Source organism: Schistocerca gregaria, chromosome 5, assembly GCF_023897955.1.
Source record: "Schistocerca gregaria isolate iqSchGreg1 chromosome 5, iqSchGreg1.2, whole genome shotgun sequence".
Classification (NCBI taxonomy): Eukaryota; Metazoa; Arthropoda; class Insecta; order Orthoptera; family Acrididae; genus Schistocerca; species Schistocerca gregaria.
This window is the reverse complement of record NC_064924.1, coordinates 423,383,609-423,398,813: the sequence shown is the minus strand read 5'-3', so window position 1 is coordinate 423,398,813 and position 15,205 is coordinate 423,383,609. Positions and strand designations below refer to the sequence as shown.

General features: G+C 39.7%; 1 protein-coding gene across 2 annotated transcripts in view; it reads left to right on the top strand.

The window, feature by feature from the left end:
• The window catches only part of LOC126273457 (transmembrane protein 209), a 130,154-nt gene that overhangs the window by 99,200 nt on the left and 15,749 nt on the right, over positions 1 to 15,205 (top strand). The window lies entirely within an intron of this gene.

The following is a 15,205-nucleotide window of genomic DNA, read 5'->3' as shown; positions in this document are numbered from 1 at the left end:
GTTTTGAAACATTAAACAAAATTGTGTTAATTTACTTTAGTAAAATAAGTATGCAATATCTGGATCATCTAATTTGTCATTGTTGGGTATGGACAGGTAAGTGAATTCAACAACTGTGGAGAAACAATCACAATTGACACTTTGTGTAATTAAAGCAATGCTTCCTTTATTCATTAGTACGGCACTCTTTCATTTATCCCAGTCTGTCTCTGCTGTTGAAGGACCTTATTTTAAAGTTCAGAAAGCCAGTATATGTCATTCCATTTGTGACTATAAACTTAAAAGCGGAGATGGGCATTATTCAAATCAATTTCTAACTACATAACTATTCGAATAAATAGATGATTCTAAAATTTTTATTCATGAATAAAATATTTGCATTTAAAGGGATTATTCATCCTTGTGAAAATAAATAAGTGTTGTTTTTAATTAGTCATTTAACTAATGAATAACATAGATTAGTGTTTGTTCCTGAGACACAGTGAGCTTCCTGCTTCATAGATACTTAATCAATTTTCATTATGGTCATATGACTTTGTGGCACAGTGTACAGCTGCTAGACTACAAATTGTTCGCGAATCACTTGCTTCCCTCTGGCAGTCGTTCATAAATGTGGTTCCAAGTCCATGTTAAACTGCAAGTGCCCATATAACGAACTGAAAAGTCAGTTTAGAGGTTGTAGGAGTCTATAGGATAATGCTTAGTAAAGCACTGTGGTGTTGGAATGAAAATTTTGGTTGTGTACAGCTTTATTTACTCTACAGTGTTAGAAATATGACACAGGCGAATGGTCTTTGCAGCTACTTTGGTGACACAGTCCAGTTCATCTGAGCCCTACTCTTGGCAGTACTTCCTCCCATCCCCCGTTCTCCCAACATGTGGAAGCAATGCACATAACTAGGCGAAGATAAGAAAGCAGCCAAGAGATGCTAATTTGCAATATCTTCTTCAGTTATACCAGGGCTGCCAAAGCTAAAGGATGTGGATCCATTCCATATAACTACGCAAGTCTCGTGTCTGTAGTGCTACAAAAGGAGTGAACAAATTTATGACTCACTGACTGGTATTAGTCTACATAAACAGACTTTAAGTCTAATATCTCTTAAAACAGAGACGTCAAGCAGCTTAGATGAAAACTATTTACCATTGTCACTGACACTATTTGATAGTAAGTGTTCATACTTCAAACTGAAATTGAGCAGAAAATATATTATTTCTCTCTCTCTCTCTCTCTCTCTCTCTCTCTCTCTCTCTCTCTCTCTCTCTCTCTCTCTCTCTCTCTCTGTGTGTGTGTGTGTGTGTGTGTGTGTGTGTGTGTGTGTGTGTGTGTGTGTGTGGTTTGGGGGGGGAGGGGTCACGTGCTTGTTTGTCCCCCCCCCCCCCCTGCCGCTGCCCACATACACAATTTGGGCACTTCAAGTGGTGCTCATCATATCCTTCAGAACATTGATGAAAATGGAGAATCCAAAACTTGAGCCAAAGTATGTTGCAAAACTATAAAAGAGTGTAACACTTTGAGGAATGATGCTTGACACTCAAAGCAATGTGAAATAATTGAAAGTGTTTTAGGACCGACTCTAAGCAGGCTTGGCATTAAAAGATGGAATAGTTTGTACGACAATGCAATGAAACAAATTTATTCGATCCGAGGTAAATTACATAGAGCTAAGTATATACAATTATGGGCTTTTTGTTCCATGCATGATGGTTCGATGTAAATGATGGCTCGATGTAAAAGAATGCAAAAACTGGGTGGCAGGCCTCTCAACCTTTTCCTGCCTAAACTATGGAAAACTGTACCGATGGATTTAATTTACATGGAGAATATTACTTAAGAGCTAAAAACAAAGTAATGCATTAGCAATACCAATTTACAGTAACTAAAACAATATGAAACTATATTGTAAATATCAAAACACTCACAGTAACATCCTTTCACATCAGCAGAGCCAAGTTTGTTGTTTTTTCTCTCCTTTGTAGGTAGAAATGTTGAACTATCATGGCCGAAAAATTTCCAATGCTGAAACAGAGGTACACGGTCATCCCAAAAGGACGCTAATGCATGAATTCAACTCCTTGCGGTTTCTGCAGTTTCATGATCCTAGAAAGTGGACAGGACTTCAAACTCCTGTTGGGCAGATAAGAAGTAAATAGTACATTGCACTGACAATATCCTACTGTGAAAGTGTTGAAAGACGATTTGAAGACTTTTCTTGACTTTCTATAGCAAAGGGAAAATGTGCATCTATTACAGCACTGTCTTACCCATGATGTAAAAATAAATGCATTGCTGTGCATGATCGAGGGAGGATTATAACAGACTTCAGGCTTATAGCAGTCAAAGAAATGTTGCAGAAATTGGGTGACATCTCTGATAATGAAGTTGCAAAAAAGAAAATAAATTCTTTGCTGTTGAACCAGATAAGAGAACTCAAACAAATTTACTGGTCAGAAACTGTAGCAGAATTGACAATTTCTCAGTTTTTTGCTGGAGAAGAGTTTTAGTTGAATGTCTCAGATCATTGCCCTGAAATTTCGGAAGAAACAACATGGTGCTATCTTTCTCGGCATCTGTGAAACGTGTTCTTTCATGTGTTAACAACAATAAATATTTCAAATTTTGTTAAATACAACTATCATTGTCGTTATTCAATCTGAACTTCCCAATGTTTGAATGCCTATGAACTGTGTGATGAAATGTTTGAAAAAATAATTGTTCTGAAAAGTAACCTAAAAGTGAAAAATATGACAAAAGATTGGAGCAATAGATACTTTTGGATTTGAAAATTTAATTCTCATGTACACTTTTATTCAACAATAAAAAATAATTTAGAGACAAACCATGTTTCACTTAACATTTCACCCTACTTCCTTACATAAGTGACTCAAGATCATAACCTCATGGGAGAAAATGTATTAGATTTTTGTGTCACATTATCTAGTTATTGACATGCGTGATACAGTTATATATTTGTGAGAAAGTTTGAGGCTAATCAGTGACACAATAAGAGACATGTCATTGACAGTTTAATAAAATACTGACTGGGGTGAAGTTCATAATGAGCTTATACATACTGTTGTGCCTACTCGGTTCGTTAGACAAAGAAACAAACAACTCTTATTAATGAGTTTTATTAGAACAAGAAAATTACAATACTTAACTTTCCTAGATGTGTCTCGCAAGCAAAGGGCAACATACAAAATAATCAGTCTTCTTCAGAATAGGCAAATACAAGACTGTGCTACATAGAGCTAGCTTACAAAGTTGCTAATGTTGGCGCTGCTGTCGAAGTGCCTAACATTGAAGCTGCTATGTAAGTGGCCTGAACAAGTCGGATGCGGCACTTACGTCCTCTTCACCTAGGGGCTGCTGTTGCGTTGTCGTCCTGGAAGGGAGGTCGGTGAGCGTGTGATTGGCTGACCCCTTCTCGCAGTCTTTGCTTTCTTGTTCCCGGCTGGCGTGCCAGCGCTTGACTTTACACTGTAACATTCCACTCCCCCCCCCCCCCCCCCCCCCAAAAAAAAAAAAAAAAAAAAAGCAACAGACCATCGTCAAACAAATACAGAGCATGGCAATGGGAGGGGCGGCAGGAGCTTGGACCCTCTGATGGACTGTAAGCTGTGGCTGCAGGGGACGTCAGACTTCGGGTCCTAGCCCGCAATCCGGCCTTTGCTCTGATGCAAACGTCCCCAGGAAAACACCCTGAAGGAAACACGTCCATCTCCTGAGGCCTTTTACAAGATGTAGGAAGTGTCTGCCACTGTGGCGTTGGGGGGGGGGGGGGGGAGGGGGGGCAGCTCCATCAGTAAGACAAGAGGAGGCGGCAAACGCTCCATCTGCATGGGGTTGTCCTGCAATGTCATGATGACACCCTCTGGCAGCTGCTGTGGCCGCACTGTCCTCGGGATCCGTGAAGCTGGGGGAAGAGATATAGAAAGATCACCGTGCACATGACAGTGGCAAATTTGATTGTGATGTCAGCACTGCAGTCTGTCTGGTCCTAAAATGAGATAACAGCATGCACACCAAGTCGACAAAGGATCTTGCCCTGCTTGTGCCATCTTCTGCTGCTAAAAACCCTGAAATACACAATGTCATGTGACACAAAGTGATACTTGTGGCCTTCCTTTGGTATCGGATGCTGAGGAGGGTAGAGTAGTTTCCCATCTCGTGGATGAGAACAATAGGAGATGAGAAATAGTTGCATAAAGAATTCTGTAGTTAACCAATACTTTGCATGTTGGCATTGCCACGCTATACAGCAAGGTGTGGTTCTTGTTCAAAATGACAGTCGTGAATGTGTTGACTCCCAAAGCTTTGCAAAAATCAGTGTTGCAGTTACTTAATCAAGGACACTTTGTAATTGTTTGTATGAAACAGTTAGCATGTTAATACTGTACTTGGCGGGGTATGGACACCCAAATAGAACAGATGACATCACAGTAGTCCCAGGTGAGTGCAATGTAAAGTTTGGCCATCTGCTGCTTGAAGGATCTGAAAAAAATTTTTCGCTTTGCTGTTTGACTGTGGATGGAATGGTGCACTAGTTAGATGCTATATGCCATTGTGTTCACAGAATGTTTCAGATTCATTTGATTTCAACTGAGGGCCATTGTCAGACACTATGACTTCAGGCAAACCTTAGGGACAAAAAACAAAGGACAATGCCTGAACTGTGCTACATGATGTTGTCAAGTTCATTGGCACAGCAAAAGGAAACTTGCTGTAAGAGTCCACCACAATCAACCTGCGAGTATTCCAAAAACGCCCAGCAAAGTCTGTGTGCACACATTGCCATGGTGATTGCAACTTAGGCCAAGAAGAGAATTTTGTGGTGGAGCAGACTGATTTTCCACACATGCATGACACTGTGATGTTATCTCTTCTATTTGGGTGTCCATACCCTGCAAAGTACAGTGTCAACATGCTAACTGTTACATATGAACAATCCCCAAGTGTCCTCGGTGAAGTAACTGCAACACTTCTTTCTGCAAAGCTTTCGGGGTCAACACACGTGACTGTCCACTATCGTTTCGAACAAGAACCACACCTTTCTGTATAGCGAGGCTGTGCCAACGTGCAAAGTATCAGTGCCCTACAGAGTTCTTTATGCTGTGCAATGAGTGAGACCAAGATGTGCGAATGTGTTTAAGCAAAATGTTCAAATCTGAATCCGCTTCATGGTCTGTGCTATTTCCTATAGTTTACAGGAAAGGATTGAAGCAATTCAGAATTGTGAGCATCAATGTGACAACAAGATGCAGCAGAAGTGTCAGAGTATGTATCAGTGCCAATTAGAAGACGTGAAAGTATGTCAGCATTACCATGTTGAGTTGTCGGGTGATAGACCTGATACACAATCTCGTACTGGTATTGAGACAACAACAAAGCCCATCTTAGCAATTTTTGGACAATTCGTACAGGAACCGGCTTCATCAGATGAAACAAGGATTGCAAATTACTTGTGATCTATTACTGAATAGAATTTTCTGCCATACAAATAGTGGTGGAATTTGCTGGCACCATAAAAAATAGCCAGTGCCTCTTTCTCTAGTTATGAATAGTTGTGGAGAACACTTTTGATGTGAAATCAATAGGCCTTTCTTTATCACCAAATTTGTGCAAAAGCACTGCATCGATTCCGTAAGAGGAAGCGTCAACTTGCAACACAAATGGTTTGTCAGGATCAAAATGAACCAAGCATCAATCACTGAGCAATGCATCTTTGTGCTTTTGGCATCATATGTCCAAATAAAGGGGACGGTCTTGCGATGCAATGGAGCTGCAATTTGTGCAGCATTAGGTATGAACCGAATATAATAGTTAATTTTCCCGAAGACTGACTGCGATTCTGTGACATTGCAAGGAACTGTCAGGTCACACATGGCTAACAAATGTGACTGAAGAGGATGTACACCTTGACTATTTATGATATGACCAAGATACTGCAACTCGGGTTTAAAAAAAAAAAAATCACACTTATCCAGTCTACACTTTAGTCCTGCATCAGGTAAGACACGAAAGCATGCAAATTTGCAAGGTGTTCTTCAGGTGTGTGCCTGCTATGACAATACGTGCAAATAGTTTGAACAGTTTGGTACATGAGTAGTCAGCTGTTCCAAATACTAGTGGAAAATGGCGGGTACGCAAATACTTAAACAAGCCAAATGTGTGTTCCCAACACACATGGTTTGAGATTTTTCATGTAGTGTATTTGAAGATATGTGTCGCGCAAATCAATGTTTGAAAAATAGCTACCAGCGCCTAATCTGTCCACGAGATCCTCTGGGCATGGCAATGGATAAGTATCAATCACAGTTTGTGGGTTGTCTGTAGACTTTAAGTCAACACAGAGTCAATGCGACCTGAATGTTTGGTGTGAAAAAAACCAGTGAGCTTGCCCAGTGACTGTTTGTATGGGTGCAATAGCTCCTCTATCTTGCAATTCTGTAAGTTCAACAGCCACTTTGTCCTGTAATGCTATGGGAACAGTTCTGGCCTGTCAAAATTTCAGCTGAGCATAGTCTTTCAAAGTAATGTGTTTAAAAAAATGTTAGCCTTGCCTAAACCTTCAGGAAAGAGTTCAGGGAATTCTTTCAGCAAGCTGTATTGTCTTTGGCACTGAATGCAGTCACTGACAACACATTGTCCTGAATTTGAAAGCCAATCAAATCAAATGAACCAAGACCAAATATGTTCTCACAATCGCACCATTGTAGCACAGTAAAAGTCGCAGTTCGTGTATGCGAGCGATGCATGGCAGGCAAAGTATGTTTTCTGAGAATGGGAATGTCTTATCCATTGTAAGCCATCAGGTGCATGCTAGATTTAGACAGGCATGGGGAGCCTTGACAGTTCATATGTGTTATGATTCATCAATGTAACAGAGCCATCAGTGTCCAACACAAATTTCACACATTTTCAAGTAAGATGCAAATGAACAAAAAGTTGGTAGGACTGGTGTAGCAGTGAAGAAATTGCTTGCTTGGAATTGTATGTGACCTTTCTTGCCACAGGCATAACAATGTGCTTGTCTGGATGGGCAGTCATGGCGTTTGTCCCCTGACTAGCACCGAGGGCATGACTTAATTCTGTTCGCCTGTTTAGAGAACTGTTCACATGCTTGGCATGTGCATGCTGTTGCTGCCTACCGGGTTGATTGTAAACAAGGGTGACTCAACCCGACAAATTGATGGCTGCTCAAATTTATCAGTTGCTTTGGCACTTGAATCATACTGATCTAGAATTTGCACTACGTGATGAAATGATGAATCTATTTCAAAATCTGTTCTCTAAGTTTGACATCAGTTACACTGTACACAATCTCATCACGCAAATAACATCAGAATATAAAGCACCACGCAACATTTGAATTTGCATTTCCTCGTCGTACCCTGCAAATCTGTTACCCACTCACAATAAATTTGTTGAACTTTTCTTGCAACAAAAGAATTGGTACCTAGCTGCCACCACACTCACTTGTTGGTCATAATAGTTAGTTAGAGAACCTACAACGTAATGATAACAGAAGTTCACTCAGAGTGGTGTTGGGGAAAAATTTGTGAATGATGTGAAAGACTGCACTTCCTACTGTTGACAAAAAGTAATGTAGTTTCACAGCACCTGATACTTTGTTAGCAATGATGTGGGCTTCACACTGCTGCAGCCAATCGGACCATTCCTATTCGTTTTCCTTTTACTGGCGAAAAGGTGATACGACATTGAGCTACAATTGTTGCACGTTGCACAGCGTTTGGTACTTGGTTTGTGAGTAACTGCTGTACCATATTGAGAAGGGTTGCAATCTGTAGCATCTGCTACTCAAAAATTTGTTAGCTGCATTGCATTTATAGCGCAGCTGAAGTGCCTGAGTAGGGGGAGGAGGAAGCGGGCTGCTCGGGTGGCGAAGGTGGGTTGCTCATTTGAAATAGGAAAGTGCAAGCAATAAAAATATGCATACAAACAAAGAAAATTTCTGCAACAACCACCTGAAAACACCGAATAAAAAAAAACACAAGAAGAGACACTGTTAAAACATGTAAACACACCCCTTCAAAGAAAAGACAAAGTAGAATTAAGGTGCCATCAAAACACAAAAGCTCACGACGAAAGAAAATCTGTGGCAGCTGGCTGCTCTGTTAACAGGTTGGTGCTATAGGATTCGTTCACCTCATCGCCAATCTTTTTGTGTCTAGGGATCTTGCCTGCTCGGTTCGCTAGATGAACAACCAACCAACTCATATTAATGAGTTTTATTACATCAAGAAATGAAGGGCAACATACAAAATAATCAACGTTCTTCAGAATAAGTCTGTGCCACTTAGAGCTAGCTAATGAAGTCGCTAACATTGATGCTGCGATCGAAGGGCCTAACAAGATTCAATGTACCCCTAGGTGAAGAGGACATAAGCGCCACACCTGACTAGTGGCAGCCCAGTTGGTTAGCAGCTTCATGCTGGAAGGGACGTTGGTCAGTGTGCGATTGGCTGACCACTTCTCACAGCCTTCTCTGCATTGTCATTCCCAACTGGTGTGTTGGCACTTGACTTTATGCCATAACACATACATACTCTAAATTATCAAATCGTACTTGTTGGATTGAACATGAAGTACTTCGAGCAACTTTCATCTTCATATCAGTTTTTATTTTTCTAAGAAATCCCAATTGTGTCCTTTCATTCATATGTCCTCCTTCGTTGTGTCTCTAAATATCATCACTGATCATCTTGTGGTAAGTGTACCTACAGCTTATCTTACACGTGGTAATGGAAGTAAAAACCACTACAAAAATGCAGATTTGATTGCTCAACTTAAGAATAATTGGAAAAAAACACAAATGACTAGAGTCCTGAAAATTTAGATCTATTTTTGGCAAAATTCACACCTCCCTCTTCATTATTGCTTCCACAAAAATTTCGGCAGGTCCCCTTTGCCCACCCCCTGCCCTTAAATGATCTTTTCTTGTTTTGAACAGTTATGTTAAAACTTGATCAATTTCCCTCCATTCCATTCTGAATTCAACTTCATCTTTCTGCCTCTCTGTCAATGTTTCATACCCATAGGTCAAAATGGGAATATGTAGTCTATGGCTCATTTGTCCTTAAGTGCTGCCTCCTTCTTCCAGATAGAAACTGCTTCTTCTATTATATATCCTCCTTCTGCCATAAGGTAGCATCATAATTCCTAGACAGTGTGTAAGGTTCTGGTCTTTTCTTGTGGTCGTTTCTACTACTATTTTTAGCATCACTGTTGATGACCTTGTATAAGGTTTCAGTCATCTTCTCCATATTACCGCTTATTCCATTCTGTCATAGCATAACCTAAACTTTATCCTAATCACAGAATGGAAAGCAATATAGTGAGACTTGCATTTTGTCGATACCTCTCCATGAGCAGACGAAGTCCAAAGATTAGATTGGTTGCAATCCAGCCTTCTTGAATCCATACTGCTCCTCTGACAGTGTTGTACTTAACCACAAATGCCTTAAGTCAGTCACTAACATGTTATTTATTTATCAGTTTCTGATGCACGCTGATTTTATTCTGTCATTATTTACATACAGTGGGACTCCTTTCAGCAATTATACCACTTTCAAGTGATCCTGAAATATTAATTATGGTACAATTTTTTGTTAATGTGATAAAAGTATGGCTTACATCTATATTGGTAATTATTTGATTTATGTTTTGGACATCACAATATAGTGTCCTGAAGTGTTTTGCTGAGAGTTTTTCTCAGTTTTTATGCTGTTGAGGTTTATTAGAACTTCATATATGGTGCTCACTTTTTATGTGCACCTATTTTCATTTCACAGGAAATGTAATTTCACTCTAGGTCCACTCCCCTGATGCAAATATGTTTACAACTAGTTTACATTACAGAGATCATTTACCATATGTTTTTGTATATTTTGCAAAGAAATAGTTTGTGTTCAGAGCTCTGCTGTTTTTAATTTATTTCTTGGTATCATTAAATACTGAAATTCACCAGTTTTTCTTTAAAAATTCAATAAACTTTTCTGAATATTGTTTGTGCTTTAGTTTTTCTAGGATATACATCATAGTTCCTTTGGATATACGTTGTAGAATTTTCATTGCATTTTCTATTCTTTCTGACTTGTGTTTATGGTTGCATAAAGTGCATTTAAAATGTGGATTGATTACTTTCAAAATTTCGGTTGTGTTCTTGAACCTATTTGTGAAGTTCCTATCTGTTTGTCCAATGTGACATTGGATGCAATCGTTGCATGAGATTTTATATTTTCCTAAATTTGAGATAATTGGGGTTTTAGTTTTTCCCAGTTTTTCTTTTAGTTTAAAAGTGTTATTTGTACCAAACACCATTTTGTTTTTAAATCGTTGAGTTGTTCTGAAATTTGGCCAATATATGAGGTTTGACGTAAGTAGGTTTTTGTGCAATTATGTTCTCTCTTAATAGCATTATTTCTGTATTTATATTTTGGGTTATGATTGTGTGCATTGATCATATAGTGCGAGTGCTAATGTAGGGTTAAAATCATTCTACTGTGCTAAGTTTTGCATGTTATGATGATATGATTTCCTTCTAGAATAACTGAAATACATAACAAAATGAGTTTAATATTGATGTCACTATTGTTTCCATGTAGGTGGACAATGAGTATTTGAGTCAGTCCTATAGATGTGCTTAATGTAATTGTTAAGACAGCTGGTCACAATAAGCAGAAGCCTGGGTTAGAGAGCTGCTGTGGCACAAAATTTAATTTACTGTTATATATTCATTGCACTGCAATTTCAGCATCAGTCTGCAGTGATTTCATGTCATTTCCTGTTCATGAATTTCATCCCTATCAATCAATTCTTTTCATTTCAGCACATTTAAAACACACACACACACACACACACACACACACACACACACACACACACACACACACACACCTTGAAGTAGTGTAAACCGAAGCCCTCCACCAACTCTGTTCTTCCAGTGGAGAGGTTCCCATATTTCCCCTGGTAGAACTCATGGCAGCAATGTTAAGAAATATGTCATACACAATAAAGCCCATCTTGAAGAAAAGTCTTCAAAGATGTAAATCAAATCAAGTTATTCATTAATGAGCAGAAGCAGGCACTGCAAGCTACATCTATACAGTATACAAACAACAAATCATATCTATACTTCTAGCTTAGTCCAAGTATGTTTACAAAAAAAAAAAAAAAAAAAAAAAAAAAAAGCTATTGCTTTTCATCTTTTAATTGCTACCTGCTGTGCTTTTATCTAATATTTCAAACTAAGCACTTACCTAATTTCACTCACAACTCTCTCTCTGCTGCCTGTGTACTAGCAAAGTCATGATGTCTTTAAATACAGGCATTAGATTTAAGTAGAATTTACATCAGTGAAAGTCTAGTTATTATTATAAATTATAGATAAAGTGACTAATAAGGTATTCTTACTTTGTCTTTGAATATCTGGGGATTTTCAGTTTCCTGCTTGATGTCTACCGGTGACCTGTTAAAGACTTTTGCACCAGAATGTAAAACTACATTCTGATCCGTAGACCGGGATACATATTACATATGGAAATAATTTTACTTGTAGCATAGTAGTTGGGGGATTGCACAGCTTATTATAAATTAACTGTTGCATTAACCACAAATACCATCAGGGAGTATACACATCTATGCATATATGTAAGAATTCCTAGGTTTCTAGAGAGGCTTATGCTGAATGTCTAGTTACCAACTTCACACAGATTACTACTGTATGCTTCTGTGTAAAGGTTGTCGGCATTGGTGTAATTAAAACTGATAGACTTAATAATTCTGATTAATCCAATGCCAAAGGATTAAGCTGGAGAGGAAGCTAATTGCATCATAACCCAGAGCAACAGTTCAGATCATGGAACTTAAAAAACAAGGAATAAACCTCGCACATGGAGAATGCATAAGTGCAGGTGAAAAATAAAAAACCAGAACCTCTGGCGGCTCCATGTCGGATGCTATGTGTCAGCCCCCTGGCAGAAGCAGAGTGTCGGTATCGAGGAAACAAGCAATGAAGTGGACACGAAATCTGGAGCCGGTCATCTGCATCACCAGATGTTCTGTGGATGGCTGTGGTGGTGGTGGTGGTGGTGGTGGTGGTGGTGGTGGTGGTGGTGGTGGTGGTGCTGCTGCTAGCAGCTAGGCATCGTGTTCAGGCCCGTTCTGATATCTCTTTTGGGTAGTGGACAGTAATGCCTCTTGAAAAACATATGCAAGTTTTGTCTGTTCAGAGAAATTGTCATAGACTTGCTGTTCACCAGTATGTCCATCATCTGTGTATTTCTCCATAACACGTGGTGCATGTACAGAGGTTGTTAGGTGATTTTGTACCATCAGTGCAGAGCATAACAAGTAAGCAGTAATGCAGGTTGTGATGCACTTAACTTCGCGGCGTGCCATGATGTGAAGCCTTTCGAGGTGGAATCTGTGGGATGTGGTTCCACAGATGATGTAAGAAATCTGGCTGGTCTTGCGAGGAAGTTTGCAGTGTGTGAGTATTGACAGATTCATCAAGCAGACGCAAGTATCTCTGTGGACCAACTCCGCAGCTAAAGAATCGACATCAAGTTTATAATTTGACCTTAGGCCAAGTAGAACCATTGGAAGAGACAAAGTTCGTGTGTTTTAATGGTACATGAGCACCGCCTTCAAACAGTGATGGCAGCGTTCAGTCATGCCATTACTAGTGGGATAGTAACTGGTGGTCTAGTGGTGAACATACCCGCAAAATTTGGCAGGCTGTGCAAACAGGTCCAACTCAAACTATCATCCACAGACGGTAGTGATATGCTGTGGGCACCCAAACCTCACGAACCACATTAACACAAAGGTAGAGACTACCGTTTCGGCAGTAATATTATCTGTTGGCAATGCCTCTGCTTGCACATCATCTAGATGTACATGGTTGAAACACACAGTTGTATGAAAATCGTCGACGGGGGAATGTACATGGCAAGACGCTTTCCACCTGTGGCACTGTAAACATGTCCTTGTCTATTCTCGATACTGTATTTACTCGAATCTAAGCCCCACTTTTTTTCCGGATTTTTGTAATCCAAAAAGCCGCCTGCGGCTTAGAATCGAGTGCAAAGCAAGTGGAAGTTCTGAAAAATGTTGGTAGGTGCCGCCACAACTAACTTCTGCCGTTGAATATATGTAGCGCTACACAGGCATGCTTTGTAGGCACAAAGATAAATACTGGCGCCAAAACCTCCGCATCAGTAAATAAATTTTAAAAAAAGGCGGAAGATTAGCTTTTTTTCTCTGCCCCGAGTTTCGACCACTGCATTTTCATACATTATCCAACGAAGTAAATACAAATTTCATAGTGTTCATCTTCGAATGTAGCAGAATTTCAATGTACTATGAAAATCCGATGTGCAAAACTGTTTGGGATGTTTGTCAATATGGCCAACACTGCTTTCTGAATTTTTTCCTACCTGTGAGGAGAGATGGTTGCTAATAGGAACCTGATGAAATGTGAATCACATGCAGTATTCTCTTCACCATAAGAATAATAGGAATATCAACATTTTGCAGTGTATTCTTTCGTGTTTGCTGCTATCTCATTTAAATCCTGTCTGCCTAATAAACTACGAAACAAGAGTGAGACAGCAGCAAACGCAGAAGAATATACGTATTGTGTCATGTTTATATTCGTATTATTCTTATGCCTAATAGTGATACAGTCAGAAATGAAGTACAGCAACTGACTAGATTTTTAATTCTAAGATGACTCTAATTTCTGTGCAGAATTTGATGTACTAAAGAAGCGGCCGCAAAGATATTCAAATGGAGAAACATTTTCGCCTGACTCTCATTCAGAACATGTTCTATCATACGCAGTCTATTATTTGGTTCTTGTTGGTCATTATCAAAGAAAGCAGCAGTGTAAGTAACAACAAATAGCAGTCTCTTGCCATTGTTTCGCTAATGAGACGATTACTCTTTCTTTCTTTTTTAATTGTAAGCGCGCACAAAAGCAAGCCATGCCGCGAGCGGCGACAGGCCGTAAACACACACTAACAGAATGCGACAAACAATGCCTGACACAGTACGGTAATGCATTTTCAGCTTAGAGTGACGTAAACACCTGTAACAAAGAAAACAGCACTTATCAGATCAAAGCAAAATAAGCAATCGATTCAAACCAGACGAAGCACGTGAAAAAGGAAGGGTATCGGTATAAATACGGACGGAGCACCTGACGCATAGCAATGGCTACCTGGTAAAGCTTAACTGCTAAGCTTACGACTCGAACCAAACTACTGTAGCTGTATCGTCATTCATTCGACCTAAATTGTGTCTCATATTACAATGGACCAACTTTGTTTCGATTTGGAGGTGCGGCCTAAAACTTTACTCTCCCCTTGAATTTTGAGTCTCAAATTTCCGGTGCGGCTTAGATTCGGGAAATTTTTTTTTCATTATTTCGAGTCTCATTTTTCAGGTGCGGCTTAGATTCGAGTAAATACGGGTCCTTTTCTGTGCCTGGCCACACAAAACATAGGGAGACAAGCAAAAAGTGGGATGTATTCCTGGATGGCACAACTTATGAATGCTGTCAAAAGCTTGTCTGGAAACTGCTGGAAGAAATGGGCCAGGTGATTGACAAGCTGCAATTGTAATGCAGACGTATTATCATGCATGAACTTTCAAAGTTCCTCGTCTTGTTTTTTTGTGTTAGGGCCAGTGCAGAAAAGTCTATAGTACTCATCACACTGCTGAGGGGTGAAAGACAGTCGGCCACAATGTTATTGATTCTTGAAATGTGTGTCATATCAGTAGTGAACTGGGCTATGAACTCTAAGTTGCTGAATTGGCGAGGAGAACAGTTGACACCGTTACATTTTAATGCAAAACTTCACAGTTTATGGTCCGTGTATACTGTGAACACTCGCATTTTGATTTGAGGTTAGAAGTATTTCACTGCCTCATATGTTGCCAGGAGCTCATGGTCATAGGTGCTCCACTTTCTCTGAGATGGTGTCCATTTTTGAGAAAAGTGTGCCAGTGGTTGCCATGAAATGTCTGACTCCTGATTTAATGCTGTGTTGGTAGCCGTCTGGCTTCCACCTACCTCTGATGCAAGAGGTGCATCAAGTTAAGAATGAGCTAGAAGCACTGCCTTAGCCATGCTCTGTTTCATGGCCTCGAATATGAAACGCACAGTCTCAGTCG